We start from the raw sequence: 13,227 nt of genomic DNA on the forward strand, positions 1-13,227 counted from the left end.
TGAGCATTTATGAGCCCAGCTTCTGACTTCTCTTAAAAACTCCATTTATACGCCAGTAAAATGCATAAGCAGCAGCGGGGAAACAAAGCGAAAACTTTCTGATCCTTAAGGTGTTTGAGTCGAGTAGCGTTGATGTTGACGTGGTTTATGGCCCCAGCATGTGAGCAGCCTTCAACGCGTCAGAGCTGATTTATAAGGAACGGCTTCATGTGTGCGTGACCCCGCTCGGGTCAAAGCCGTTCACCCCGGCATAACCCAGCTATGTAAACACGCCGTTTCTCCCTCACACAACAGTGAAAAGAAGCAGAATCACACACAGACAGTTCAAACAGGCCTCTGATAGCGAGGTGTGAGAGTGTGTTCGGGTTTCCCATCACAGCAGCTCAGCCCAGCCGCCTCCAACCATCGGGCTTCATTAGGACTTAAAGCTTCTGGTCCGACTGCCTCAGAAACCACCGTTTAGCAAACAAAGGAAACCAAATATCCGACACTTTCAGAGAGATTCTGAAAACATTTCTCGTGTCTGCTGCCTTCAGAGTTCACTAAAACCTAAAGAAATGTCACAGAAATAATTGCTTTACCTTTGAAATCACTTTAAACCTTTGAAGTTTCTTTAAAGGGGTTCATCCGAACGTCCCGAACACGTTCGGTACTCCACAAACGCGATTACCAACGTAGCCAAGACAGCCTCCACCTAAACTCAGTAAGTCAGCCCAGGTTTTCCAGCTCTGGACAAACGCTGGTTCATGTGAGATCAGCTGACCAACCACAATCAATAAATCTATCAGACTGAGAAACAGCAGCTGCTGCAGCCAACGATGTGAAAGTGTAACCAATCGGCTGATCAATAAGACCTAAATGATTAGGATTTGTGGATCTTTTTAAATGATTGTGACACGGACGTATTCTTTAAGTATTTGAATAAGTTTCGGTTTATCGTTCTGAATGATCGACAGAGGAATCGCTCTTTGTCTCTAATAGAAGTTGGACAGAGACTCTCACTGTTCCCACGCCCACATTCATCATATTTCATCATTTTCTAAGCGCAGTCATTGGTCAGGAGGCAGTGCGGCACTCCAACCTCAGCCCCAGAGGAGGTTACCATGGTGATACAGCCTCCTAACGAACGAACCAGCTTCCTGATGCTGAAACTCCAGAGTTGAACATGAAGTTGCCTCTAATGCTGGTCACAGTGACATCATAAAAGCAACTGAACACGCCTTTGAGGTCGGGTCCTGCAGTGGTTCCCATTGATCCCATTGGTCCTGTGTGAGCATGTGACCCGGTCCAGAACCACCAGAACAGGCCGACACATCGAGCTTGATCTGAAACTGATTTATCAACACTGGTCTGAGGTCCTGATGGAGCTGAGGAGCTGAATTAAACCAGACTCGATGGTAAAAAGCTTGTGAAACTTTTCCGGTGAGGACGGCTCCGGCAGACTTCTCTATATTTAGCCGAAGCTTCGCCGCTGGGAGCATCTCTGCCTCCTCCTCCATCACTCCTCCTCCCTGCCGCACTGTTCCACTTCCTATCTGCTGGACATTCTCCAGAACATTCCTCTGTTATTCGTCCTGCCGGGAGGTTTTTACACTCTGTTTGTTTAACACTCCTCCCCCTTCAGCTCTTCACCTTCACCTCCTGAACGTACTGTACTCACTCCATCATTCCTCCTCCCATCTGAGCCTCCCATCCTCCTACTTCTTCAGCGTTTTATTTACTTTTCATTTCAACCGTTTATCAGAACAACATTTGAACTTTTCCCTGTAAACTCGGGACTGATTTGGGGTTCTTTACCTGCATTTTCAACCACAAAGAACCAGGAACCAAACTCAAACAAATAAACTTATTTTAAACGCTGCTTGAGTAAGTTTCTGGTAGTTTCAGGGTGAAGCTGCAGCACTGAGCATCCCTTGTTTTTCTGTCTTTGTGCCCCAGTGAAACCACATTAAATCTCCACTATAACACTGAATTAAAGTTCCAATATATAGTATTCTAAATCTAAATATAGCAGCAAAGATTTACTTGCTGTTTGAAGATGTTGAGTCTGTGCTTTAGGACTCACCAAACAGCCATCCTCAGTTTAAAATACTCCCATAATGAAGCTGGAGAGCTTGGCTCCACGTTAGGTTTCACTTTCATTTCTGGGTCTGATGGTTTTGGTCCGAATTGCTCCTCCAGTGCAACACCCAGTGGTTTCCAAAGTTTGTATATTGGCTTTTAAAATGTGTCTTTGCAGCTGCTTTTAAAAACAAAACTCAAACTTTGGTGGTTTGGTTCAAAAGCAGAAATAAAAACAGCCTCAGCATGACCCTGCAGGAAGGTGCCACAGTGCCAGAAACTGAGTTCTTCCATTTCCCTGCTGTGCGTCGGAATACTTCCTGAACAGAGCAGGAAAGAAACAACATTTAATGGATCTTGAACCTCCATTTTTACATTCTAGTTGCTTTTTACGGGAGGTGTGAGAGGAGCCCAACGAGCAGAACAATGACCTACTGGAGAGTTTCTATCTGTTTGAGGTGGTCGAGCAGGACTTGGTCCTGGTCGAGCAGGACTTGGTCCTGGTCGAGCAGGACTTGATCCTGGTCGAGCAGGACTTGGTCCTGGTCGAGCAGAACTTGGTCCTGGTCGAGCAGAACTTGGTCCTGGTCGAGCAGGACTCGGTCCTGGTCGAGCAGGACTCGGTCCTGGTCGAGCAGGACTCGGTCCTGGTCGAGCAGGACTCGGTCCTGGTCGAGCAGGACTCGGTCCTGGACTCACCGCTGCCCCTACAGAAAACGGATGGATCCTTTTTTACATGTTGCATGGCTACAGGTTCGGGGAGCCACTGAAATGATGATTAAAACTCTGATATATAACACATGCAGCAGGTTTGACTGCAAAGAGGAATAATTTCCTAGTGTTTGGATAACTTCTCATAAAAAATATTTCATAAAAAAGTGTGTGAATTAGTCAGTTTAACAGGATCTGGATGGTCTCCATCCATCAATTGGAGCCAAATATTGTGCTTTCTGTGCCTCTCTCCTAAACGATAGTCAGAATATAACGTTATACAGCAGAATGAATCGCCATTTAAACACTGTTGCCAGGTAGGAAAATGGCTCAGAACATTTTATCTTTATCCACAAAAACAGTTCCACTTGAGAAGCTTTTTAAACCTCGGAAACATGCCAACAGGACCAACAGTTTGTCCTCTTTCATTGCTTCATACCTTCCTTCCCACCTCCTCCACCAATTCTCTCGCCTCCCTCAGGACTTGACTCTGGTTTTCCTCTCGTTCCCCAGTTCCTTCCTCCCCCACACATATCTCCCCTCCATCCAACCTCTCCTCCCTTCTCGTTCCTCAGGGCCTGAAAACAAAGTTTTCTCCTCCAAACAAAGCGCTCCGAGCATCGAGTTTAGGCCTCAAAGACAAAGAAGGGAGAAGCTTTTCATTATGAAACACTGCAGTGATTCGCTTAGGACGCTGAAACACAGACCCCGCGGTGTGGAAAGGCAGGAGGGATGAAGGTGAAGCGAAGGTGTGGGAGGAGGAATGCAGGCTGAGCTGCGACAGGACGAGCTAAACTGTGGCACACACTGATGTCTGGCCTGGTTTCTGAAAATAAAGCTCACCTTCACGCTCTTAGGGGACAACTCATCCACGTTCTTTATCTTTTCCTCCTTATTTAAGTCGTGGCTGCCATTAAACCTGTGAGAGATCAGCTGGGATCTGCTGTAAGAACCAGAGACTTTTGGGGAAACTTGAGCTAAAAGATGCAAAATCCGAGACATTATGAGTTAGAGATGAAAAAAAAATTATGCTGGGTGTGGCACCTAGGGTTGCAAAATTCCAGGAATTTTCAAAGACGGAAACTTTCCATGGGAATTTAAGGGAATTAATGGGAATTTATGGGAATAAACTGGGAATTTTCAAAATTGAAGGTTGGCTCTTCTAGGGAACTTAAATATAGTTGAGGACAGTATATTTTAGCATAATCATGACTTGAATCTGAGGCCCTTGCACCTGTAGCCTCCATCATCAGCCGCCTCCGAGCGCAACTGGTCACTGTTTGGCAACACCCACACAAAGGTTGGCAACAGGCTCACAGATGTGAGAGTGGAAAAGCTGGTTGGCATTCGCGCAAACCTACGGCTCTTTGAGCCTGACACAGAGCCGTCCTCAACAAGGCTGGAAAGTGACACTGAAGAGGAAGACTCAGAGCTGGATGTTGAGGAAGGGGACATGTTGGATGTTGATGAGGCCCAGGAAGAGTCTACTGACTGAGCAAAAACGCAGAGGATTGCTTGAAGGAAGATTTGCATGTTTAATGCGACGTTTTAGAGGAAGAGTGGCATTTTTCATTTAACATTTTGAATGGGACTTTGTGGAGATTTTTGAATGAGTGGGGTTAGGGGATGGGTAATATTGAACCCAACACTCCTGTTTTTGTTCATCCATGAAACATATAATTAGAACGTGTTCTACTCTACTTACAAATAAATCTGTTGAAATATCTTTTGAAAACATTTTTATGGATGTTTTCTTATGACTTCTGTTTATATTTAAGCTTGGATATAATATATTCCCATTAGTTCCCATAATTCCCATGGAAAGTTTCCAATATGGAATATATCCAAAATTCCCAAGCTTAAAGGGGAACTCCGGGGCATTTGAAGCGCATTTCCATTGCTAGAGGTTGTCAAATACTGACAGTAGGACACAGACCGGTGCAAATCTGCGCTCCCTGTGTGGAGATTGCGCTGTTCGCGCAGCCTGTCATGCTAACCAAATACGTGGTGGCTAGGGGCAAATGCTAACCCTTCCATGTAAAACAACAACTTGCACACTGCAGAAACGTCACACCACTTTATAAACCATCCGACAATAAAGTCACAATCCTTACCATCAAAACCATATGCATGGTTCTCACATTACTGGCATGGGGACGTTACAAAACAACTTTATAAACAGCATGTCACTCACCGGCTGGTTGTAGGCTCGCGCATGTGAAAGCCCAAAAGAGTCGATGGACGATACTCCCATATACAAAACAATTATATTCTCTAGAAAAACTGCGTTCAAGTATTTAAAACATTACAACACTATTACTGGGCATGTATTGTTGTAATGTTTTAAATACTTGAACGCAGTTTTTCTAGAGAAGATAATTGCTTTGTATATGGGATTATTCTCCATCGACTCTTTTGGGCTTTCACCAGCGGCGTCGAACAGAGGGGAAAAGTCAGACTGATTCACAGGGTCCAGCCTACAGAGGGGCCCTAAGGGAAATTTTCTTCTTCTTTCGTTTTTAAAAATAATTTTTTAAATAATATCAATATATGTTGGTAATTTATAAAAATCCAATGTTCTCTGGAAATACATCTGTTGAAATGTATATCCCAGCCTGCAAATAGGCTATAATCTATATCAGACACCCCCATTATCAGTGCGCATTGGTTTAGTCCGCCCTCTGGCGGACTTTTGATTGTACATGCGCCATAAATTTCACTCACTTCATTATTAGGCATTAAACGCAGCAGCCGGCACATGAAAGATGTCATCCAAAAAAAAAAATCAGGCTTTCAGAAAAGAAAAGAAAGGCAAGAGAGGCAAAATGAAGGAAAGCAACTGCTTACTGATTTCTTTCCCAAGAAAGGTGAGCCCAAATGTCAAAATTACAGCCTACAGTAACTGATTATCCCATTCACATTCCGTTGCATACTGTGATACCAGCCATGGCTGTAGCCAGCTATGAGGAAAGCGAGGTCTGGACCTCGGTAATTTTCAGGGATTTTTTATTTATTTATTTTTTTAATCTCGGTTTTCGCATACACGTTTCAATTGATGTTTGTGTTGACATCACTTTCGTGAATGTGTGACTGCGTGGTACCATTTGAAAGGTCTGTTTCTGCCCATTCCAACGGTGTGTATAACACGTGTGTGCGCTCCGTAGTCGGTGAGAAAAGTACCGTCAACATAGTAGCTGCATACCAGTAATCAGTAATAGAAAAATTGGACGAATTTGATGAACGATTTCCTCGGCCACTCTGCAGTGCAGCGGCGATTGCTATATACTGACGGAAAGCTCAGCTCGAGCTCTTTAGAATGATATGATTGTTATATCGATGTCATGTATGGTTCGTGAATAAAGAAGACAGCACCTTGTTATAGCAATGCACATTTATGTTGGCTGGAGACAATTTTTCACATCCAATTTAGTAATGAATTCAATATAGCCCATAAATCTTTATAGGTTGTTTAGCAACAGCTATAGCCTACAATATGCATCTATCCATCTATATTTAACTCTATTTTTTATATTGGTTAGTTAGCCTTACTCTATGCCTGGCCAAATGGCCTTTGCTTGTACCAAACATTTGTATGCTTGCATTGGGAAATAATCAGGTTCTTTTTAGCTATGGGTTCTTGTTACATTATAATGGTTTATTTTGCTACTAGCCTCAATGTGCAACACTGCTATATATTAAAAACTATATAATTTAAAATATATATATATATATATATATATATATATATATATATATATATATATATATAGTAAAAAATTTCGGACCTCGCCTATTCCTAAATCCTGGCTACGGCCCTGATAGCAGCCGAAGTCAAATAATTCAAAAACAATCTCTCATTTTGTTGGCTACCACATAATTGTGAAATAGAAGCCATATTTGTCTTAAATGTATTTATTTTTGTAATAACTATTAGCCAATACAAGTGTCCCAAAAGCCTAACATAGGGTCGATAAAAAATAAAAATTCTTCGAAATAATTCCTTCGTTAATAATTGCTCACACAGAACTTTATTGTATTAAAATTATGGGGGACGTAAGGATGGGTGACACCTGTGTGGGTGACACAGGTGCGGCTTATCTGCAGATTTTCACATCTTCATTGTAAACAAATGAATAACATTAATTACACTGGTGGGACTGTTCAGCTGTTTCAGACTGATACCTCCGGTTCAGGCTGCTCCTCGATCATCCTCAACACGCACGTTTCTCTTTCAATCGCGGAAAATATTTTTCAATACTCATCTGGATTGAAGCAGCAAACATTCAGTGTAAGAGTTTAAAAAACCTAATTTATTTGATTCACAGCTGCTAGTGTTTAGACCTCGACAACCCAACTACATTATTTATTTATTTATTTTTACGACAAACTTGCGACTAGTTAACTTTATAAAGAAGGCGTAATCGCTTGTTTGCTATGGGACGGGACAACATTGTATTCAAAATATAAAATATTTTTATAGGACTTTTTAATGTGTGATTTTATAAAGGTGCACGTGATACCAACCTTTCGTGAATTTCGCCAGCCGTCTTCTTTCGGTTGAGCCAGAGCTATAGAGCTAATCTAACGCGACGCTGAAGCTAGCAAGCTTCCAGGGAAGCACGGAGGGGAGGGGCTGTGTGTGTGTGTGTGTGTGTGTGTGTGTGTGTGTGTGTCTGAGTAGGCTATGCGAGAGAGACGCGAGGGACAGAGAGACTGAATGAGAGCAGGGAAAGGAAATGCAGCTGAACGAATACGAGTATTTTTTAAAATAGCGTTAAAAAAAATAATAATAACGAAACGCAATATGTGGCGGCCGGTGTTGAATCTGTGGCGCACCGCCACGAATTAGTCTGTGTGTGGGAAACACTGAACAATTCATAATGTCACCGTTCATCACATCTTTTACCAGCTGCTTCAATATCTCTGGATGAGCTTTTTTTCTGTGAAAAACACACATTTCTGAAGCATGTTTCTGAGCTGGTTTGGATGCTGAGCTGCTGGAAGGACTTCTGCTGGGAACACTGGCAGTTTTTTTTTTAAATTTGTTATGATGCGTAACCGTGGTAACAGGGGAGTTAACCTGTTTCCAAAGCCCGAGTAATGCCTCAAAATGGATCAAAATCCAGATGGGTTTAAGAGGAGACGTCTTGGATGCAGAGCAGGAACACGATGGAGACAAAGGAGGAGGAAGTTTAAACCATTTCTTTAATGATCATCAGGGGAAATGTGAGATCACTGGAGGATGAAATGGACGAGCTTGGAGCCCTGATGAGGACACAGCAGGAATATCAGGCAGAGACCTGGCTGCAGGAACCGCTGTAACAGCTCTCTGCTCACCTTTAAGACTATCCGGGTAGACAGAGACTGCAGACAGAGCGGTAACAGGAAAGGAGGAGGATCACAGAGCTGGTTAACAACAGATGCTGTAATCCTGGACCTGATTTCTACCACACCTTCCTCTCTGCTGCACTTCAACTTTCTACATGTTTGTTGGTTGATTTATGTTTTATTTTCTATCTGTAAAAAAAATTACATCTTTAATGACAAGCAAATAATTTCCCTTCAGGGATTCATGAAGCATCAACTACTTAAAAAACATCTGTTCTGGAGGATATATCAGCTGTTTCTGCCCCGTTCTGATCTAATTCTGCTAAATTATCCGTTATAGTCCTGAACCTCCATCACATCGTGACAGGCAGAAATCTGTGTAACATAACTCCAGATGCAACAAGGACAGTCTGTACGCAAAGTCAGATCAAAGGCATTTTAGCATGTTTTCTCCTGGTCGCATGACCTCATTTCCTGCTCGTCCCACAGATGAAACTGGACCACTAACCCCCCCACCCCTTCACCAGCGACACTGTCCGGCTAAAATTAGCCTGACAACAAACTCAGAGGTGGATGTAGCTCAGGGGGAAGAAGAAGACTAAATTACATGGAAACAAGAGAAAAAAGCTTGATTCATGCTTCAGATGTCTTAATAATAATTATTATTAATAAATAATAATTAATCATTTTTAACAGTGACTGCTGAGTTCTTCTCAAATGGATTGATTTTTTTTATTTATTTAGTCATTTATTAGTATAATTATTATTATTATTAGTTAGTAGTAGTATTTTTATTAGAATTGGTATTATTATTATTGTTGTTAATATACAATAATTGTAAATATTAATTTTTTTGAGCTACTTGACTAATTTGAAGTATTTTTTAAGCAAGTATTTTTCTATTTCTATTCTATGTTAAATACGGTTAAATCCTGTAAAAAGAGTCGAGCAAAGCAACAGATCATCAGCACACCTGATGAACGTTTATCCCCTAAAATCAGATTTTTACCATCCGTCTCCCCTCACCTCCCATCAGGCAGAGAGCAGAAGAAACCCAACGTGAGCTTTTGTGTTTAATAATAGCCCGGTATTAAAATGATGACGCTGAAATCCTGCTATTGGAGACGCTGCAGCAGAGCCGATAATTTAGGAGCCAGCTCTGCCTCTGCAGAAGGCCGGCGGCAGCGCTGAGCCAGACCTGCATCATCACCACCTCTGAAGCGAGCTGAGCGGGAGCCAGAACGCACCAATTAGCATCCAAATCTGCTGATGGGAACAAAGTCTTCAAACCTCTGAGTGTACAGTATCTGGCAAATAAAAAAAGCACCGGGATATAAAACCTTGGAAAGCACAGCTCAGATAAACCTACTTTGCCGTTTCTCTTGGCTTTGGTCGTGCTGCTTCTACGCCAGCGGTCCACGGTCTGACTGCATCCTTCTATCAGTTGGTGTAAGCTTTACTCTCTCATACTGCAACGACGCGCTCCAGAGGCGTTATTAACCTCTTAAGCGCCGCCACACTCAATAAAACAGGTTCAAAGTCCCACTAAACATCAAATCTAACTCACTACCAGCAGATAACAGACGTGTTTTATCTGAATTATCCCCTGAATTAAGGTGTCTTCATGTTCAAAATGTTCCAGTAAACTGATGAATTACATAAAACGGCACTTCAGTGCCAAACGCAGCTAACAGGAAGTGTTTGACCGTTAGCTCACACAGCTAACAGGAAGTGTTTGACCGTTAGCTCACGCAGCTAACAGTAAGTGTTTGACCGTTAGCTGACGCAGCTAACAGGAAGTGATTTGTGAAAATAACAGGAAGTGCGTTGCTCACTGCGGCTAGCTTTAGTAGCGCCGAATTCGTGGGAACAAAATGGTAAATAGACGGTAGTTTGTCAGGTTTTCAACACGTTGGGGATCTAAACGACTACTTTCTTGCCTGAAAATGTTTCAAATGTTGCTAAAGTTTACAGAGTTTAGAGCTTAAGAGAAATCAGCTTCAGGCCGGCTGATTTCGGCTCGGGCAGGAGCGAAATGCATTGTGGGTAAACGCTAAACAAATGCAGGACATGCACGATAAACACGCACATACGTAATTAAAAATAAGTATATATATAATAAATAATTTAAAAAAAGATTAAATTTATGTCGATCTCCGTAATCAGCACGCAACATTTTCAGTCGACCTACCTACAGAGCCAGCTGTATGAACACTCCAGTCCACTAGTTGGCAGTTATGAGCCTCCAAGCTGGTTGCTAACTACAAAGAAAACCCAAAAAGAAAAACATTTAAAAACATAACGACCCAACAGCAGCTGGAGGAGGGAAACTGAGCAGAAACGTCGGAGAGAATCACCGAAGAGAGCCACGAAAAAGGAGGCGAGACTGAAACTGAACTCACGCTGTTTTTCCAAACTGTCGAAGTCGTTGATCAAAACAACGTCTGTGATATGGAAGGGTTTGGATTTAGTAAAAATGAAGAAAGATTAACACAACGTACAAACTAACCTGAAAACGGGAAAAATCACTCCGGCAACGACGCAGAAAACATGAGTCGAAAAGCATTCAGACTGTTTACATGGCGACACTTGAACCATATTTAGTCATCAGTACTATACCTTTGAACCCGACAGCACTAACAAACTCGATATGAAGATCGAGATCAATCAGACAACAATGCTGTGATAATATATTTACCGCCTGTTCCAAGGCTTTTTCTCTGTGAACCAATGAACGCATCAGAGGCAACGTGGGCGCCAGCGCCTTCCCGACATGTCGACCGGACCAACGAGGAACCAGATCGGCTACATGGATAGATGCCATTACTTTAAGCTAATTTTTCAGTGTGTGTATTTGTCTTATTTACCTAGACTGTATGTATATATATATATATATATATATATATATATATAGTGTATGTATATACACACGTATCCAACAGAACAATTTTAACAAGTTTTATGTACATTTATATGCAGGAGTCCACACGCATATAGTCAAAGAGGTTATTGCTGCTCAGCACACAAACCTGAAAATGAATCTTCTCTTCAGAGTGAACCAAAGTGGCCAAAATGATTAAACAAAACAAACTAGATTTTAAAGCTTTGCGGCTAATGGTGGTCAAGGTGTGGTACACACTATTTTGTAGGAAATATTTAACTTCTTCGTAAAAGCTCTCCATAGCTGCTGCCGATCACCGAAAGACCGAGAAAAAAAACTCTCCGACGCAGAGCGCCTAGTTACGGTTACTATGGCTACTACAGCCAATCACAATGTACTCCCATTCAAGCGGACGGCCATATTGTGTGACGTCATCAGCAGACGACGGACCCCGAGCCGATCGGGTACCTACACCGGCCCTTCTGTTGGCAGGCAGCAAACACATTTAGGAAAGAGTCATCCTGCACCAGGATTGGCTGGTTTGCAGTCATGTGACTCCGAGTCGCTCGAGGTTGCCTTTTTTTCTCCAGGTCAACGGTAACAGTTTCACATCTTTTCCTGGTTTGGAGCCGTTTGAACGAACCTAAACTTCAACAATTCTACGTTTTTCAGATCGTCTTTCCAGGAAGAAAATCACTTCCTGCTGGACGTGTTGAACCACAGAAGCTGAGAAATGTGGCAGAAAACACGGCCTGTTTGAAGCCAAATGCTCTCGCACGATTGGCTGTACCCGTTCAGGCCTAGGCAGCCGACCAATCGAAACAAACTTGGCTTTTTCTAACATCGTTTTTTACAAGAAACAATAAATAGCTTCAAGGTAACCATGACAACAAGTCTGTGCTCCTCCTGGACTGTCCGGAAAGTGAGTAAAAGTCATCTGTATCCATACATTTGAGCATCAAAAGAAAGCGGATTCAACATGAATTTATCTCCCCATAAAGTGTGATCTAAGAGCTGGACTCAGCACAGAACCTGTGGCCTCTGAGCTTCCTCTGAGCTTCCTGTGAGGACCAGTTAGAAACGCTGGTGGAGCTCTTGCTGTCGGAGGAGCAGTAACTGAGCAACATGAGGGCCATCCAACACCCAACTGTGACATTTTAAAGGCTGCAGGCAACAAGCCGGCAACGGCTTCCCAACCGCTGCATCCCAGCAGGCCGGAGAGGAGGGAGATTAAGGGAAAGAGCTGGAGAGGGAACGGGAGGAGGAGGGAGAGTCTGGATCTGGTTACATAATCACTCCTCAGGAGAAAAAACGCCTGAAAGCAGCAGAACCAACACAGAGAGAGAGAGAGAGATCTGCAAAGTCACCGCAGGGACGTCCAGCTCCGGCTGAACTCTGCAAACTCAGAGCTCAGAACCAGAACCAGGAGAACCGAAGCAGAAACACTCGGATCTCCATCAGTTAGGGCCTCAGAGGGCAGATAGAGCAGATAGGGCAGATAGGGCAGATAGGGGCAGAGTTCATAATCAAACCAACAACAGCAGCTTCTCCCAGCAAAGAGAAGAAGGTCACTGCAGCACCAGAGGGGCTCAGAGGGAATGTTCTGCTCTGGGTCTGAGGTCAGACCGGCCGGTGGTTTGCACCACCTCCACCTCCTCAGAAACACTCACATCTCCATCAGTTGGAGCCCCAGAGGGCAGATAAAGCAGACCTGCAGAGTTCATCATCAAACCAACAGCAGCACCAGCTCTGGCGCACTAAAGCCAGGACACCACAAACACAAACACGCACGCACAAACACACACACACACACACACACACACACACACACACACACACAAACACAAACGCACGCGCACGCTGCCCGGCTTCTCCGGAGCCCGCAGCGCGCGGCAGCAGCTTCACACGGACACAGGTGGTTAATGGAGGCTGGAGCACGGGGAGCCGCGGTGGGACCGACGGGGCGCGCATCCCCGCCACATGCACAGCCGCCGCCGCTGTGCGCGTGGATGCTGCCCCAAACAATGAGTAAAATCCGTGCACGGAGAGTGGAAAGCGCACAAACACAAACACAAACACAGCGGGCTGACGCTCACCTGGAGGCCGACAGAAGCGCGCTGGAGTCCCGCTCAGAGTGCAGGACGGACGGACGGAGTGCTGGGAGCTCCGGGGGAAACAAGGCTGGAGCCGAGAGAAATCCTCCTGCTGCCGCTGCTCTTCCTCCTCCTCTTCCTCCTCCTCTTCCT

At 43.8% G+C, this 13,227-nt stretch overlaps 1 protein-coding gene across 2 annotated transcripts in view; it reads right to left on the bottom strand.

The window, feature by feature from the left end:
• The window catches only part of LOC142388663 (spectrin beta chain, non-erythrocytic 1-like), a 179,619-nt gene extending 166,392 nt beyond the window's left edge, over positions 1 to 13,227 (bottom strand). For both annotated transcript variants that reach the window (XM_075474226.1, XM_075474210.1), the window contains exon 1: positions 13,078 to 13,227. The gene's annotated coding sequence lies outside the window, so the exon portion shown is untranslated. The remainder of the gene's footprint in view (positions 1 to 13,077) is intronic.

This window comes from Odontesthes bonariensis, chromosome 2 (genome assembly GCF_027942865.1).
Source record: "Odontesthes bonariensis isolate fOdoBon6 chromosome 2, fOdoBon6.hap1, whole genome shotgun sequence".
NCBI classification, from domain to species: domain Eukaryota; kingdom Metazoa; phylum Chordata; class Actinopteri; order Atheriniformes; family Atherinopsidae; genus Odontesthes; species Odontesthes bonariensis.